General features: G+C 40.5%; 1 long non-coding RNA gene across 4 annotated transcripts in view; it reads right to left on the bottom strand.

Annotated features, from left to right (window-relative positions):
• Positions 1-1,617: 1,617 nt before the first annotated feature.
• Positions 1,618-19,294, bottom strand: part of LOC123580814 — a 242,135-nt gene continuing 224,458 nt past the window's right edge. For all 4 annotated transcript variants that reach the window (XR_006703470.1, XR_006703471.1, XR_006703472.1 and 1 more), the window contains 3 exons: positions 8,800-9,006; positions 6,844-6,998; positions 1,618-5,598 (listed from right to left, as the gene is read on the bottom strand). This is a non-coding gene — a long non-coding RNA (uncharacterized LOC123580814). The remainder of the gene's footprint in view (positions 5,599-6,843; positions 6,999-8,799; positions 9,007-19,294) is intronic.

The raw sequence follows: 19,294 nt of genomic DNA, 5'->3' as shown, positions 1-19,294 counted from the left end.
TGTATACAAACATGGGTATCTACTAATGTAGCTTCCACTCCTGTCTTTATTCAAACATGAAGTCGTCCGTATCTTTAATCGCTGAATGTTCGATACTCAAGGTAAAAGCAGTATATTTCACAGTCGTTGTTTGGGACTATATTTTATTTTATTTCTTTATCTTTGACAAGGAATCGGTCAGAAATTTTCCAGAACGGTAATGTCTCCAGCTGTACTTTAGACCAAAGAACGCTGCCTTGAGACAAGACCAAATTTCATTATTATGCGCATGGGAGCAATAAGATTAGCTCCTACTGTTGCCCCTAAGGCGGAGCCGCACGATGAGCCAATGAGATGATGCTAATGTGCACGTTAATAGTATTCTGCTAGAAGAAGTTGGGATAATTAAACATGTACCGTCTCTTTAAGACAGAGCCGCACACATTTTCTTCGGATGGGTGTTTACAAGAATTCCAATTTCAGGTCAGAGCCATTTCTGAGATTGCTTAAGAAAGAGATGGGAATAACTTATCTTATTCATGTATTCAAGGAACCTTATAAAATGTGCAAAACATAACAGTTTTAAGGGGCAAAACATGCATCTTATCTTGACAGAGCTGCTTTATTATGTGTACCGTTGTATACTGACCTAATATATGGAGCATTTTTAGCTAATATACCTTGCAGGAAACCAGCCTTTAATGTGATGGATTTTATGGTATCTCATTAGGGTGTGTTTATATAACCTGATACTAAACACGTTTTCAGATTCATGTTCCTTATTAAAATTGTGAGCCACATTGATTTTTAGTTGGAACAGCCACAGAGTCATTTTTACCATTAAGAAGGGTAGCTCTGAACTTATTCCCAGAGCACAACTGTTTTCTGTACAAACTTGGGGACTTCCCCTTTTACAGCTTCAATTAGCGTGGTCTTCGTGGCATGGAACACTGTCCTCTGATTGCTTGGAAGTGTCTGTTAGGTTATTATCCATAATGCAGAATTGTTCATTGCATAGGAAGTACCCCCCCTTTGTTTTCCTGGAAGAAAAAATAAATCTATTAATTCTCCTGTTGTTTTCAGATCAATATCTTTGATTTTATGAATTAGCCCCAAATAATACTGATATATTGGCCCTGAAGAGTACATCTCTTCATATCTGAGCTGCTGACGTTTTCATAACTGACACTACCAGTTATGACAGTGTGTGAAAGTGGCAAATTAAGAGAAAAGGGGGGTGGAATCCCTTAACATTGCAAGTTGTGTTAAACAAAATAATGACTTTCACATGGTGAAGTCTCATTTTGTAAACTGATCCTGTGGGGTAACTCAGAAAGTCAGCCGTAAATAGTGTCCCAAGGTATTTCAGTGGAGTCAGGGGAAATAATGACCTGGAGGTACTGTAAATAGTTTAAATTATTCGAAGGTCTTTCTAAGAAATGTAATGTGAGAAGGGAGAGAAGTGCTTTTTCTCTATTGTGAAGCGAGTACCCTTTGGAGGTGATCCAAATTCAGAATGCAAATATTTAGAGAAAAGGACAATCTTTCGAGAAAAGCAAAAACTTTACTTTTCTTACTTGTTACAGTGAAGCTAGTGAACACAGTCCAACCAGGACAGAAAAAAAAAAAAAGCGCATATCCAGACAGAAGCACGACTCTGTTTATTTCACTTTTGCATTTCAAAATAAGTCACAAGCCTTTAACAGGGAGAGGGGGGACTAGATTTTTCACAGTGACATACAGAAAACCTATGGAATGAATATCATTACCCCTGATAGATTGAATATTGTTAATCGTGTGATTTCATTTTAACCATATTTATAACTTTAATTATAATCTTGGAATTGTAGTTCACAAACCTCGAGCAATCGCTCTCTGTATTTGGCCTAAGAAATTTTAAGTCAGAACTTGTTCTGAGAAAAGAAGACCGTTTCCCTTTATTTTGCCTCTGGCGGGCTATTCATTATTAAACATTAAAGTTGTGTCAATTACTTTCATATTTGATGATTATCCCAGTTTTTCCACCAGCTAATCAAGTCTTCTTTAAAGACGTGTCTGGCAGTGACTACGAACCGGTTTGTGCTTTTTGTCTCCTAGTTAACCATAGAAATTGGTTATTTTAATTCACCCCACCACCCTACTACCCATCACCATCATTCCCAACTAAGATAACAGGACGACTTACCCATTTATTTTAATCAGGGTGGGATTGAACTTTCAAAGTTACTCTTTTGCTAAATACAAGAGCCAGGTTCACGTACTGGTTTTAAATGGGGATGAACTGAGCTATCCTGAGAACAACTCTGTTGTTAGTATTAACAGCTTCACAGTTATTCGGCTTGAGGTGTAATTATTTTACCATTATTACATGCAAAGCTTTTAACAAAACAGTCGTTCCCTCCATTTAAGCAGAGAGTTTTATAATTTATTACATCTCTTTGGTCATCAACACACTATACAAACAGTTGGCCACCGGTGACCAATTACATTAAGGTTAAGCAACATAACTTTAAATTAGAAATAAGCTAATGTATCTTCATCAAGGGCCTGCTGTGTTTTCACTGCTGTTTATGAGATGATACTAAATGTGGATATAGAGCACGCTCACTGGGACCAATTCCTTTCGGCCTGAAAATGGGAAAGTCTCGAGTGTACCCGGGTCCAGAGCTAATTAATGGGATAACATCTGCTTTAAGCATTCAGCTGGAGTAATTTCTATCAACTTCCCAGCGAAGGTGCAGGGGAAACTGTCAGAGAACTAAGTATCTATCATGAACCATATTAATCTGTGACAGGACTGCAAAAGGCACATTTCGGTCTTGGTTTTATATTGATTTGGGGTGCTGCTATTATCAGCGTGGGGTTCCCTCCCATTCTCCCTCTCTTTGATGCATGAATAATTGTGGGGTCTCTACACAAATAGCCTATTTATATACACACAGGCCAGGGAGCTGGTCATGTTTTCAAAAATTCAGTGTAGAGGAGATAAAAGACAAGAATAAAACAGCCATGTTCCTCCTGAAACAATCAGTTTTAGCCACAAAGACATTTATGTTGTTTTATCGTATTACTTAAAAACGCAGCAGGATTTGCTAAAGAGAAATACCAGTACTGTAAAACAAGCTTCAGAAGGGATAAGCCCACTTATTTCGTGTTATTTCATGTTATCAGCTCTTGTACAACATGATTCCGGCTTTAGTAGCAACTAAATAAAGGCACCTGTCCTGTGCAGTCATTTACATAAATCCAACCTGAATGGAGGAAAAAAGTAATTCTCTGACACCTTACGACATGTGACACGTGCGGAAGTAGCAAGAGCAGCCATTCCCTTGGCAGCAGCCTCCCACCAAGCTAACCCTTTATTTTGTACCAATCCTGTATTCCGTACTTAATGTTTTGTTCGTTTCTTTGTTTTGCAGCGAAGCGGGAGAAAGAGTTCATTTTAATTAAGAGTTCAGGGAGAGGTGGTTCCGTGTGTCTGTGCTTTTGGAGTAAGTCCTGTACGCCTCCAAGGCAGTCACACAAGCCAACAGCACTGAGCTCTACGATCCCAGTGGTCAACAGAAAGACGAAACATATACACTGTTCTTAGCGGTTGAGCTTAAGTATGCTGATGTTCCTTTTTAATAATCCTGGACCCAATAACTGGCATACATAAAATGTGATCCTGAGGAAGAAATCGCAATAATGACCATTCACCTTCGCCTGAAAGCTGACGGGGTCAAAGGCCAAATGTCAGCTCACAATGAGTATGGGGGAATTCACTGGCTCAAATCCCACAGCCTGCCGAAAAGGGTCCCGCTCAGGGTTATTTATGGAAATGAAAATGGGAGAAGAATCAAGATATTTTTTTTAAAGAACCTTAACACTTATACCATAGAGGGGGGAGATATTTCTTCAGATAGTTAATAATCCAACAAAATTTTTAATATTGCCAAATTGAAATTGTGGCTGTCCCCAGTTCACATATTTATGCAATAATCTTGTAGTAAACTAATAAGTTGTGTTGGTTAATTGCCAAGCTATTTTGCATACAGTTAAGTTGTGCATATAAAAATACGCATGATGAAACATGTAGTATTTTATACCCCAAAGCAACTAACATGCTCATACCTAATGCATGCACACACACTGTAACCCAGGACAAATTGCTCGTGTTAGTTACTACCACAGGCTGGCAGGCCGGAAAATACATTTGGTGCCTAATATGCATAAGCACAGAAATATGGTCAGGCTCATTACTGTAATAAAGCTGTGATTTGCCAGCAGGATCAGTAGAAACACACTTGAAGCAGTCTGTCCCTTCCACTAGTTCATGTGCCATAAAGCAATGAGGTTGTAACAAGGGTGAATCCTCAATTCAGTTGGGCTACCTTGTCTGGGTTATTTGAACCCTTATTTGCCTTAAGGGGCCCATTTGCTTGTCCTAATGTGTACACAGTGATAATGTAGCCATTTACGCAATAAGGAAGGTCTGCAAAACAGTAGTCTGCTCTGCAATAATGCGAAGTAGCAAGAGTGTGGGGAACCGGCAACCGTTGGTCCAATTACATAATTCTGCGGAGACGTCTTCAGATCAGAGAGGTGGCTTTTGAATGTGCTTCAGAGCAAGTGGAGTACTGGACAAGAAAAAGCCAAGTAGATTTCTTTTTAGCGCTCTGATAAAATTAGAATCACGTTGATGAAAGAAAATGCCCTGGGTCCTCTGCTTGAAGTTTCCATATTAAACAAAAGACTCTTGAAAAATTATAGAATTTACCTTGAGTAGAATTGATATCGCTTCCATGAAGGTGGAAGTTTCCTATTTGGAAAGAAGGCGTTAAGGTGTCATTTCCCACGGGACGGAAAGGGAGTTCAGTGATTACTCAAGGACAGTCTGAGCGCAGAGACGAAGTTAAGGTGGCCCCAAATGTGCCACGATGCCCCTCGATGACCTCAAGTATTGTGGGGCCCTGTCTTTGTTGTTGCAGTCATTGGACGGGCTTGTGAAGGCCATTCTTTGTAGAGAGCTAAAAAACTGAAATCCAAGTTCGAGGTCCACCGGCAGGAGCTCTGAAGATCCTATAGTATGTATTTTTACTTTTATGTTTTTCTTTTTGGTTTTTTTTTTCTAGCTTTAAATGAAAGCTAGTTCTGTATTTTTACATACCCATGTAAACAGGCTGAAAAGCTGGTAGTGGAATATAATTAGGAAGAAAAAAAATATCTATAAAGCACAAGTCTTTCCCAAGGTTTGGAAGAGATTCTACTCATCAACTAGAAGAAAATAATCCAGAAAGGGGCACATTCTACTTCCAGCACTATTTACCATACTCTCCTACGATAAATACCAAGAGTGCCAAAGAAGCATTGTTGCTCTGGCCAACCTCAATTAACTGCTTCTTGTAACACTATGCTGACAAAGATTCTGAAGTCACAGGAGGTCTCAACATGCACAAAGAAGGGAATGGTGGTGTGGATTCCAGCTCTCTCCACCCTCGGGTGCCAATGACCAGTTCCAGACGTCATTCCCAGCACTGCCATCCTCTGTGGTCTGAGAGGCCCCTCTGCATTCCTCATTCTTCAAGATGCAACTTCACAGAACACTTCCAGAACTTCTTCACCCTGGCGTGCTAAGAACTTTGGGTTGGAGTATATAAAGAATGAGTGTACACCATTCACAGTAGTTATATGTGTTATTAAATATGAATCAGGTTTTAGCCGCCTACCTTCACATGGGAAACGGAGTATGTAAAAATAATTTTATGTTTATGTTGATTCTCTTTGGGAAATGGACATGCCATGGTGTAAGTAAAATGGACATACCCATGGCTGACGGGGAGCACATCTAGGTTGGCCTAATGGAAAAATGGAGAAGACAGCTCTCTGGGTAGTAAAGTTTTGCTGGGATTCAGAATATTTGCATCCTGCCAATATTCTCCCCCACTGGCCTCTGATGCCAGCAGAATTGCTACTATGAGTTGACGTATCATCTCCAGGATGCCTCAAGTTGAAGGCAAACAAACTACCACGCAGGGGTACGCACTAAATCAATAAGCTTATTCCCTAATATCAAAGCAGCTGATAACTTCCAAAGAGAGGGTACGAGCTAAGGGAACTGCAGGATCTTTCCTGTTATTTATCTTAAAGAGATGGCACGTAGATGGAGTAGGAGCGTTAGCAGCACAGATCTATGCGGGAAAGGCCTCTCCAGACAGAGCTGACCGTGAAGGCTCTGGGTTCCGGAGGGTAAAGGATGTCAAATCCAATCAACAAACATTTTTAACATACCTCCTAGATGCCCTGGCATCCATTGCATAATGCACAGGTGTGGCATGAGCAGATGTTCGAGGGTCAAAGAAAAAATGGCTTAGTCTGAGAGATCTCACTGCTCTTGAAGAGGCCGCTTTTCCTTGTTTTTATTTATTATGATGATTTTTTTTTAAACTGTGATTTTTGTACTCAGCCACAGAAAGTCTAAAACTACAACTAGCATTTTTCCATTTATACCACTTTGAGAGCTTTGTCACATTTCTGAGAATTGAACATTTTCCCCCACGTGGGCACTTTCGATATCACGTTTCATCTCTGTGAAATTTCCCCTCCCGCCCCCAGTGCTCTGCTTAGACAGGCGTAGTCTCTGCCCTTGAAGTGCTTATGGTTTCGAGGAAGAGGACAGATGAGGCAAACGGAAAGAATACCCTACCAACACTGAATATTACAAACGGCTCTGGAGAGCATCAAATATATAGCGCACCGTGGGCGGGTGCATCGTCATGGGCCTGGGCCCCCATGGGAGAGGCAAAGCCCACCTCTGCTGGGGGCCATCAGGAATAGGCCTAGTGCGTGTTTCCTGAAGTTACTCAGGGCTGCTCCCTAGCTTACCTTTAGAGCGGAGGCTGGATCTCATCCCGGGAAGAAAGTCTCCTTCAGTGGGAACACAGGCATCAGTCCGGGACCATCATATGTGGCCACTTTGATCACTGGCGCACTCTTTTCCAGACTGGCCCTTTTCAACTGGAGGTTCCCTGGGGGAAATGCTGGTTCGGGGAAACAAAAACAGCTATTGATGTTTACTTTAAAGGCATTTCCGTACTTTGGCTTTTCTTGTCTTCCTTTCTCCCCATGTTCCCTTTTCCTCCCACCCCCACTTGCAGCCTCCCTAAGGTCTCCCTAGATTTGATCTACTGCCCTGGGTGCTGAGGCTAGATTTGAAATCTTCTGAAGGGTCCTTAACATGCCAGAGTTAACAGGCCTGCCTGGGCCTGCTGCTGTCTCCGAACTGCCACAAACTCCAAGGATTGTTTGGCAATAAAAACCAGCTATAAAAGTGTGAAAAATACCAGAGACCCAAATGCAAGAGGGAGGCGGGGGAGGGGGGCATGGCTCTTACACCCTTTTAGTGGACATCTGATTTATTTTTTAAGCGGAAAAGCTACTTTTATAGCTACTGTAGTTCAATTATCTCTAATTTTACACATTTTATGCAAATTCTTCCATCTTAATTGCAAATGAGAAGGGAACTTATTTTTTAAAGCAGAAAAACAAGGTATAGTTTTGTATTTCCTTTTCAATTTTTAATTCCTATTCGTGGTTCAGCACCATTAAACTTTTAAAACTCTTTTTACACAGTTGTTTAAAATTATGTGTAATTTAAAGCACACTTGCATGTTCACAAACACCCATAGCCTTAAACAAGTAGCTAATTTTATTCCCAGACCTCGCTCTCCCTCTCCAAGAAGATACTTTGATGTTCTCCTAAGCGTAGTTTCAAAAGACTGCAAAAGGATACACTTAAAAGGTCTTACAAAGAAACTTACTGTCGTACAAATCAAGCGCATTGGCACATAGCCTGAACATGAAGAAACCTGGATGAGAGTTTTTTGCCGAGTGCCCAGATTTCTAACCGGTGGTATGCCGATAGATAGTCGACAGCCAACTCCCTTGGGAGGTGACGAACCAACTCTCTCTGATTTGTGGCTTTCGACAATTTCCATGGTGTAAACACTGCTGTCATGGCCAATTTCAAGCTACTGACATGACATCACTGAACCTGGAGGTGGGAAGGAATGGTCTCCCCTGGCCCACGGGGGCAGAGCCATCCAGTAGCACAATGCTTACAAATCTAGAGTTAGGAGTTTTAGTCAAGAGTCTGGCAACTACCAGCCATCTAACCTGTGTCAAATCTTTGCCGTGGAATCTATTTCCTCATGTCTGCAATGAGAATAAAGTTTGCTCTGCTGTGGGCTTATCTTCTAATAGCAAAAGAACTAACAGTTGTAGAATCATTGGCAGACTGAAAAGGAAACGCCACTAAAAGCTAAATATCTTCAGCGTTTATTTAACAATTTAGTTACCAACAGTGTCTTGATGTCACCATAGGAAACACAGAGATGTGCATAACGGAGTACAAAGAATTACCCTTCGGTAGACTGTGATTTAGTGTTTTCATGAAAAAATTGCATCCCAGCCATTTGTGGGAAACTTAAACATTTTTCTGAGCCCTGAATCTTGAGAGAAATCAGTCAAGGAATCAGGAAAAGGGGGAAAAAACAGTAGTATTACTCTCTGAGAGGATTAAAGCTTAATTTTGATCTGCACTTGCCTTCTCCATTGGGAAGCACAAAGGGAACGCTGACGAGGCTGGGGCTGACAGTCTCTGGCGGGAACGAGGGGTGCCCACAAAAGGCTTCAGAATTGGTGGTGGCGCTAAGCCCGCCCCGAGCCCTCGTGGCCTCCTCCCCTCTGTCCACACAGTATAGCACTGGAACCTTCCTCTGGTGCCCACACAAATAATTTGTGGCCAAGACACTTTCCGGGCCAGGTCCTCTCTTTCCTTACCAATCATATTTCATCCTAGCATATCGAGCAGAGGGAACGCAGTTGTTTGCCTCCAACAAAATTCCAGGCTCCTCTGAAACCAGAAGCGAATGAGAGCAGAGAGGAAGGCCGTGTGTGTAGCACGTCACATCAGGCCCTCTTGCCTACCAGTAATTAGGCTCGCTCCGGCTAACGTCGGACTCCAGGCAGCTGGTCCGACACTTATTCCTGTAAAGGAAAACGGAGAGCACATGTGAGTCCCCGACTTTAACTTCTTCTCTCTTCTCCCTTCCCTTTGTGACTTCATGCTGGTTTGCAATTTGTGTTTTCACCACCGTAGTTAATTCTAAGACACAGTCGATCAACTCATAGCCTCCTCAGTCATGGAAGTGCCTCTAAATAAAAGTGCGTAAAGCTCAACACTTCAATGGAGAGAATCCCTACCAGCTCTTTCATCTTGTATTTAGCTGGCTACCCTTCACTGACGTTACATTTATAGCCTAATTAATGAAATAAGCTTTTCTTCTGACTTGCCTAAATAGCTAGCCAGGTGACTTGGAAATTCTCTTTTTATTAGGAAGCACTACTACCTACATGGTCTGAGACCTTCCTGCGTAACCCTTAGCAGCCAAAATATTCCACCTGGAGCACGTGACTGAGACCTGACAGGCTGAAAAATACACATGCCTCATAATGCATGTCAACAATTTTACTATCTGGTACAAATGGAAACTTGCTGAATTTATTCCCTAAAATGCTTTTTATGCTTTTCTTGGTTCTGGCTTAGTGGTAATGTATTTAAATGTCTGGGAGAAATATTCAAAAGAATGAAACACATAACTTCAGTTGAGATGCCTACATTTCAAACCAAATACTGGCAGATCAGTGAGTATCTAGGTTAATACTAACCTTATTTGATTAGGATAATTCACAGAGACACTGGCTCATTCCTTCAGATCCTGCCTTTTAACCAATCAATATTTTTAGGGTTATGGTTTTCAGAAGGCAGGTGATAATTTTGGAGATAGCATCTCAAGGTGCTGCTGACATTGAGATGCATATTTAATATGTTTCTTGGAGTGACAGAACACAGCAAGCTTGGAATCTCCCCCCAGAAATACACACCCACACACCCACGGTGGCACTAACCTTTACATTCTTGAAGTTCTAAAACAGATTTAGCGAATGGACTCTTATCAATGTCCATGAAAATTTAGAAACTTAAGGGGTGGGCAGTGACTACCTTTCCCTCAAATGTCCTGTCTTTTCTGTGTGCAGGAATCCCTGAGAAGGAGAGAGAAGAAGCAGGTATCCATGCAAAGATCAACAGCGAGGACAAAAAGAAGGAGCCGTGAGGACAGCTACAGCCGTGGGCTGGTAGTTCACCTAAATTAGCACATGTCACTACCTGCACAAGTAGGGGATTGCATGAGAACTGGGTGAGGTAAGAGAAAACAAAGGGAAAAAAATAGACTTGGATTTTTCTTAGAATGTCATTAAAAAATATCTATTTTAATTTCACGTGACTGAAATTATCTGCTTGCTTTGTATTAATTTTGCCTTGACTGAAATTAGTTGTCAGGCCTCTGTTTATAGCCTAATTACCTTTTCCCTGAAAAAAACAGGAGGTAAAAGAAATAACAATAAATTCGTAACGCAAAAGCTACAAGTTTGTAGTATTAGTACAGATTAGGGATGGTTCTAGGAACAGGGCTTGAAAATAAATGAATGTGGAGAAGGCTTGTGTTTCTTAGGAGACTATTTTGCCAGGTCTCTCCTCACTGCCTAGTGCCATGGTTGTGACTCGTGGCCACAAACGCTTGAGAGTGAGAAGCACTCAGGGTGGCTAATTTAGTGTCATCTATTTTATTTGGCTCTCTTATGAAGCCAGCCAGATAATTGAGTGTTCACACTCAAGACCATGGTTGGCAAAATATTCTGCGAAGGGCCAAATTGCAAATATTTTAGTCTTTATGGGCCATACAGTCTCCATCCCAACTACTCAGCACTGCCGTTGTAGTGCAAAAACAGCCATAGACAATATGCAAACAAATGAGTGTGACTGTCTTCCAATAAAATTTTATTTACAAAGACAGGCAGTAGGCCCCATCTGGCTCACAGGCCATAGTTTGCCAAGCCCTGCTCAGGACAATTCAACCAAGGGAACACGAGAAGAAGGTAATGTACACGCAGTACTGCATAGAACAAGTGTTCAACGAACATTTTAAACAAACATGAGTATCAACTAAACAAAAAAAATGTACTCAACTGCAGAAATGTGGAGCTATATCCAAGTCACAATTCATGGGTTAAAAAAAAAAAAAAATCATGGCTTTGGTGACTCCTTGTAATTAACAAAAATAAGTAGCAGTTGAATATGATGGGGACACAGTGAAAAGGTAACCAAAGCCCCTGCTTACCAAAGCTTAGGGAAAGGCAAACTATGTACGATCAGCCATAGAGAATGCCACCATATTACATGCCACGTCTGGCCGAGGTTCGGAACATGCCTTTCTGCCATTGAAATAAGGCAGCACTGCAGAAAGTGTTGGCTAAGTCAGGGCAATGTATTTCTCCAAATATGCAACAAAATGAGCAGCTTTTCAAAAGTCATCTCATTGAAAGGGTGAGCTTTAGTCACCTCACAAATAAGTGCCAGATTTGGGAAGACGAGTTACGGGTCTCCCTCTCATGCTGCTTCTCACCTCGTGGCCGGTTTCCCCATCTGTATTATGAGCATGGTACCAGATGATCCATGGTTCTCAAACTCTGACTCTAAACTATGATTCCAATGCTACTTCAACTATTTGCTTTTTAGTTAGAGGGTCCCTGACGTATTGTGCTATGCTTTTTACCTATGGGTGAAATGTTGAACTGACTTCATTTTCTCCTCTACCAAGCAACTTTCCATTCCCTCCCCCACCCCTTCCCAGTAGAGAGTCTCATCTGAAATGTGAAGACAGCCCACCTCCCCACAGACAGCCAGGGACAGACAGCAGTCAGGACAGCAGCCCAAGGCCCCTCTCTGGGCCGAGCCTACAGAGTCATCTTGGTCTTCCGGAGAATCCTTCAGCTGGAGGGGCTTTCCCCACCCCCCCCGACAACACCCCCGCTCAATGCCTGGACCATTGCCAAGAAGATCTGTCCAGCTGTAAGCCTGATTTTATATAGTTATTTTCACTTATTTTTTATTTCACAAGATGTAAACGAATCTGTTTAACTAGGAAATCACGTCCCTTGAAAGTGATTATAACCTAATTTGACATGCAGTATTTGTACACTTATTCTAGTGTTATGATGCATTCACCATGTTTACATAAATAGAGATTTCTGTATAATTACTACAAGATAATGTAAAGAGTTAATCACATGAAATCCCCCAAAATCTCATTTGGGTAAATTTTTTTTTTTTTTAATTTGAAAGTAAAATTTCCTTCGGAAACAAAGTGGGCCTATTTCCAAAATGTTCTATAAATCTTCCTTGAGCGCCTTACAAAAACATCTACTTTCTTCATCCATTCTTGTTTGTTCATTAATTGATAGAGTCAGATAATTTGCTGTGTACCTAATATGTTGCAGATACAAACAAAGATAAAATAGACACGTTTCTTGCCTTCAAGAGCATTACATCTAAAGAAGTTCAGAAGCACTTCATGGAGAAAGGTGAAGCTCTGCCTTGATCTGTTCTGCTTACCTTTGATTTTCCACTTTTCTATTATGTTTTCTTCATGAAAAATACATTGGAAGAAATATGCAAGAGTTATTTGCATAGAAAGAAATATAAAGAGGAGGGAGAGAGGCAAGATTAGCATGAAATTCTAAAGGAAGAGCTGCAAATAGTTAAAGTTGTTCTTTCTTTTAATTTTAGAGAGAGAAAGAGCATGTGAGTAGGGCAGGGGGCAGAGGGGGAAAGAGAGAAAGAGAGAGAGAAAAAGGGGGGAGAATCTTAAGCAGGCTCTATGCTCAGGATGGAGCCTGATGCGGGGCTCAATCTCATGATCCTGGGATCATGACCTGAGCCAAAATCAAGAATCAGACACTCAACCAACTGAGCTATCCAGGTGCCCCAAGTTGTTCTCTTTTTATATCTTATTGGTGAGGAACGATATTTCCCCCAAACTGAAATATTTTACTAAAATTAAGAAGGAACAATCACGTAAAGAATGATCCAATAGTTCTATACCAATTTACCAAAGACTTCTTTGTCTTCCTGAGGTTAAATAAATGTTTCTCCTTGCACTTATTTTCTGCCATTCATTCTGTTTGTACCATATGCTCAGCTCCATCTCAGCATCTTTGAGGGTGAAAAATTAGGTAAAAGCCCTGCCAAGGTACATCACGCTGTGTGGATAGCAAAAAGAGGGCTGGAAAAAATATCTACAATGGCATCAGTGTTAGAGAGGTGAGGATGTCACCGCATGGGTGCATTTCACAAATACCATCCTTTCTTGTCACCTTCACTGGACTGTATGGTGCACATTCAGGTGAACCAGGGATGAGAAAGTCCCTTCATTTCCCCCAAGACCTATTCCTTCATCATCATGTGCCAAACCTTCTCTCAAATCCTTGAGCTCTTCTCTTTACTGTGTTTTCTAGCAGACAAACGACATTTAGGCACAGTTCTTAGTAACATCTTCAGTGAAATAGGACATTTTTTTAGGATGAATTCCATACCATCCCTATCCAAAACCTGTCAGAATGAGAGCTGGAGATTTAAAAGTGGAATGTCCCAGTACTTCAATGAGATGGTTTTCAAATCATTGTACATGGGCCAAAGTACCTAGTATGACCAATTGTTCATGAGGGCAATTAGTTTACTTCAAAAAGAAAGAATAAAAAGCACATGTTATGTATTATAGTGAGCATGGTATTATACCATTATTTTTTCAACCACGTATTCCTAAACTATTTCTAGAATTGACTTATTCCTAAACCATCAATTAGGCAACCCTTCAAACATAATACACCACAGGTAAGCTAGTGAGCCATGTACAGCCTGTTTGCTATATAGGTTTTCCATTCAGGCCTGAGTTCCATTTTGTTCTCCCAGTACAGTTGCAGTACAGGGTCATCTTTGTGAAGAACCATAAACATGTACTTTGGATTCTAGTTCTGCTGTTGGCACCATGGTCCTAAGAGCAAGTTACTCAACCTCTCTGTGCTTTAGTTCCACTTTCTGTAAAATGGAGATAGCAATTCCCATTGTCATGGGGATTTGAGTAACTTGTCGTAGGAGGGGACTTAGAGCTTTGCCTGGCCCATTATGAAGAGATAGTAAATGTTCGCTGATTGTAATGGAAGCTGCAATAATCATACTGGCCTTGGATGGCATTTATATACACTCATTATACACTATATTTTACCTGTTCATTTTTATCCAACCTATTCCCTAAATTGTAAGCCCTTGTGAGACATTGCCAATGTCTCAATGCCAAGAGGAGCCCAAAGTAATGAAAAATTATCTACTTAAGTGTATGTATTCTCTCTACTTCCCAAAATCCCCAAGAATTTTTGTCTTCCCTCGGTGTGGCTAATTGTGAAGTGGCTGTGCTCATGAGCACCTTTTTATTTGCATATTTGATGGTTCCAGTGGAAACACTAGACGCTAGCAATGACACTATCAATAATACAGGAAACTTCCTGATAAAAATTTCCTTTTTATTGTCTGCTTCTCATTTTGGCCTACTTTCCTTTCTAAGTGACCCTACTCACCCAAGCCAGACTACAGAAGATGAACACGTAGGAAGTACAAAATTTCCAAGTTTCACCTTCCCTCTCCTTCCACCAGCCAGTGCTTATTAAACTCCTCAGATAAGTTTACTTATTTTTGACATGAATTCTTTGTTTGCGATAATCATCTTAGGAAAAAAAAATTATTTCTCCTGCTGCATCTGTAGCATTTTCATAGTGTCATATCCAAGATAACTTGATACAGTCTCGAGGGAATGACAGGAAGTTTCTGAGCAGAGTCTTCTCTGTAAGGGCACCACATGCCCCAATTTGGAGGCGAATGCCCCAGTTTTAACATGCTGTCTCCCCTGTGTTCCCAAGAGCAGATCTAATGTTCTCTTCCTCCAGGTCTCTGTTGATTGCCTGAACTGCGATAGTGCTGCTTGAAATGGCGAGGGAATGGGGTAGAATTGGAGTTATCCAAATCAAAAACATGTCGGATGAGACTCACAATCCAATAATAGACACTCTATGAGGCCTCCCTGAGGGTTGTCAGGTTTTTAGCAGAATATTAGCTGGCTACTTAACACACTCTATTGTCTTCACTTGAAGGCTTTAAATCCAGAAGCTTTGCTTAATTTTACTAAATAAGATACCTAGAAAATAGAATCCCTTTTACTCTCAATTGGTATGTGGAGGGGAAAACATTCCACAGTATCACTGCTCTTTCCACATTGAAAGAAAATGCACTACCACAAATATCTGTGTCTGGTCTGCTTATTAAAGTGTTCATAGAATCATTTAATGCAGCTACTCTTCCTTTCATGTTTTCCAATGGAGGGACATGAGGAATAGGTTTTGTTTTTGCTTTTGTTTTAATTTTCTTTAAGCTCTGAAATGCAACGTTTCGGATTTGAGAAACCCAAATAAAAGACAAAATATATATATATATATATATATATATATATATATATATATATCAGCAGTGTCTTGCTAAATGTTCTGTTGGTTTCTAAATAAGCTTAGGGAAGAGCTCAAAACAGGATTAAAATTTCTCTGGCTCACCTTCTGCAAGCATAACTTGCTTCTGCTGTGGCACACCCAAAGGGGGAAAATGTTAGATGTGAAATTTATAAAAAGTGACACAGAGAGAAAAAAAAAGCAATGCTTCTAATAAATAATATATTATTATAAGGGAAACAAAGTGATTGAGTAATGTCACTCTAATGACTTTTCTCCAACGGCTAGAATACCTGCTCTGGCATTGTTTATGTTCAAGTTTGTTTTCTCTGCTCCATAGAACTACATCCTGTAAGAATAACCTACATAAAGTCATTTACAAGGTGACTAAACTACCTTTTGTTAGGATGTCAAACTGGCCCAAATTGGAAGACCATATAAGAATCTGGATATCGGAGTGAGCACATACCGTGAAATACTGGTTGTTATTCTCATCCTGATGGTACATACTGCTAACACGGACCTCAGACTGCCTTTGAGAAATCTCACCAAAGCCCAGGGACCATTTTACACACTGCTTTCCTAAATTTTACAGTGAAAACAACCCAAACTGGAATGAATCAACATGTGTAAAGGACGGTTAGGCAGCTCTTGTCTCTCCCTAGATCTTAAAGATTGTTACAAAGGTGAAGGCTCTAGTCATTCCTCTGGCTCCAAATTGTTATTTGATCTATGGCAAATGTCAAAAGTTACTGGGGTCCTATTTATTTCTATTGCATGGGGGGAAAATCCACCTTATTTATCACAGGGATCAAATATAGGCAAGAGGCATAAATGTGGTTGAAAATTTACAAACTGTGTCCTGTGATCGATGTTAGTAACAATTTTTGGTATTATTTGGTAAAAAAGATCATTATTAATAAGTACCTCGGATGGTGTAAACATATTTCTTATACAAGATTCCCTATTTATTCACTTGTTATCTAATCTATATGTCACAAAATATACAGTGTTCTTGATGCTATACATCTCAAAGCACTGATATCTGCTATTCTAGAAAAGGCCATTTCACATAGTTTCTATTATAATAGCTGAACTTTCTTCTTAATGGGATTCAGTAGCGTTTCTAGAGAAGAAGGGAAAATAACAACCATTTTCCTCTTATGCCTTCAAAGCTAATATTTAGCAATGATTTCACATCCTTCCTAAAGGAACAGGCTCTGAATTGTGGGCCATGGGTACTGGGGGTTAGGACTCCAACATATGAATTTTGGGAGGATACAATTCAGCCCATAACAGTAAGTGATATATAAGTCATGCAACTAATACATGGGAACAAATCCCATTTTGTCTGCTTCTTCTTAAATCTAGTCTTGGGTTAGATATACTACACACACACACACACACGATATACTATATACATACACACACACATATATAGTCATATAGCACGGCTACATTAGTCACACTTTTTCACAAATTAACATCGATGTGCTTTAACTAATACCACATGTCTGGAAACTCAGACCCTACGCATGAGTGTGGAGGAGCATATATCAGTGAGAAGAGCCTGGATGTAACACTCTTATGATACCATTCACTTTTTATGGACTAGAGAGCATTGAGCTCTCACTCCCAAGGATCATTCTGGATCTACTACTTTTTAAAATAGTAAAACAACAACAAACATGACATTAGAGTAAGTTGTCTAAATTTCAACAAGTTAATTGATCAATTGTTCAGCATATAATTAGACACATGCGTATGAGAGTGTTCATCAAACCTAACTGTGCTCTGGGAACCTCCTGGCATGAAGAAAAAATGCCCAGATGTGTACCATGAAATGCCTTCATATAAGTCAGTGGTATATCCTGCCTGACTTGTGATAAAGACCTTGGAAAAGTTGCCACATATGCAGTTCATTTTAGGCAAACCACTACTTAGCAAGTTGGTCAGGGGCCCTGGGCTTTTCAATAAATGGTACTTCATTTCAGGGCTGTAGATGACATTGAAGGTTCCTAATCCCATGCAAATCACGTGGAAATAAAATATCCAAAAAAATTTGAGTGTCTGCTTTGTGCTGAGCACTGGGCTACCTGAGGGGCCTGCCCTCATGGCTGGTGGACCAGTCAGACACCCACCTGAGAGATTATGAGACAATGTTCTGCTCGACAGAGGCACAGACGGAAGAGCATTAGGGACACATTGGCAGGACCACAACTTGGAGAGACTTAGGAAGACTTAAATGACAGGGTAACATTTGACCGGGCTTTAAATAATGAGATTACAGGCAGAAAAGTGGGGCAAGTGACGGACTTTTTGTTGCCGTTTACTTATTTATCTAGAGAGAGCATGTGTATACACAAGCAGGGGATGGGCAAACAGAGAGGAAGAGAGAGAATCCCAAGTAGGATCCACGCTCAGCACAGAGCCCAGTGCGGGGATTGATCTCAAGACTGAGAGATCAGCACATAAGCTGAAATCAAGAGTTGGACGCTTAACTGATGGAGCCACCCAGGCACCCCAAGGGATGAACGTGTGAAAGTGCATGGCATGTTCAGCGACCAGCAAGTGGTGATGTCACTCATGGCAGGGGCTGTGTGAAGGAGTAAGAGAGATAGAAGTGAAGGTGTGAGAGTAGGACAAGGACACATGGTCAAGGGCCTTGTATATATGCTGAACTGTCCAGATACTGTCTTTTGGACCAGGAGGACCAGTATTTATTATTTTTTAAATTTATTTTTGATAGCTTTATTGAAACGTAAATGAGACATATCATTGTCTAAGTTGAAGTTTTACAATGTGTTCATTTGATATGTTTACAACTTGTAAAATAATCACCACCATAGTATTATCTACTCCCCCCACCCCCGCCATTGTGTCACATTGCTGTTTTCTTCTTCTTCTTTTTTTCTGGCGAGAATATTTAAGATCATTCTCTTTTTAACATTCAAGTATACAATACAGTATTATTGTCTATAATCACCATGCTGTACATTAGATTCCCAAACTTATTAACCTCATTACTTATTAACCTTATAACCAGAAGCTTACAACCTATGACCAATATCGCTCCATTTTCCCAAGCCCCTGGTAACTACCACTCTACTCTGTCTTTCTAAGTTTGGCTCTTTTACATTCCACATACAAGTGACATCATACAGTGTTTGTCTTTCTCTGACTTATTTCACTCAGCATAATGCCCTTAAGGTCCATCCACGTTAGTACAAACAATGGAATTCTCCCTCTTTCTCATGGATGAATAATATTCTACCGCATCTCTATCCCACACTTGTGGAATCCCTGAATCCAGTTTCATCATTTTAAAGTGAATACCTCCAGCAGCAATGTGGCAGAAGACCCAGAGGGACACCCTGGAACTATTTTGAGCTCAGCAAACTATGATGAAGAGCTCAAATAGGGCAACGTCAGCAGAGAGAGAGAGAGCACAGAAGACTAAGTTGAGAGACTTTAGGAAGTAGAATGAACAACAGGTGGTGAGGAGTTAGATGCTGGGTCTGAAAGAGAGAGAGAGAGAGAGAGAGAGAGAGGCTTTCCTTCCTTACCCTGAATTCATGTAGCTCTACTGGTGTCCCAGCACAGGATTTTGTTGAGACTGTTAAGTGTTTTACCCCATATCAAAAAATAAAAAAAGGCAAACAAACCCATGGCTATAAAGACCGTCTATAGAAAGCATAGAAACGCATCACTCACTCTTGCTATTCAAACAAACAAACAAAAACCACACCTGTTTATTCCATCTCTGATTCAATAACCTGTTTCCATTGACAAGTTAGACAAAAGTGAAACTGTCAAGATGACTCTTAGAGCTCCACTGTCAATGGCACTGGCAACTTCTTTACTGAATAAGATAATAGTTTTGAAT

The sequence above is a fragment of the Leopardus geoffroyi genome, chromosome A3 (genome assembly GCF_018350155.1).
Source record: "Leopardus geoffroyi isolate Oge1 chromosome A3, O.geoffroyi_Oge1_pat1.0, whole genome shotgun sequence".
In the NCBI taxonomy this organism is placed as follows: Eukaryota; Metazoa; Chordata; class Mammalia; order Carnivora; family Felidae; genus Leopardus; species Leopardus geoffroyi.
This window is presented reverse-complemented; position numbering and strand designations above follow the sequence as displayed.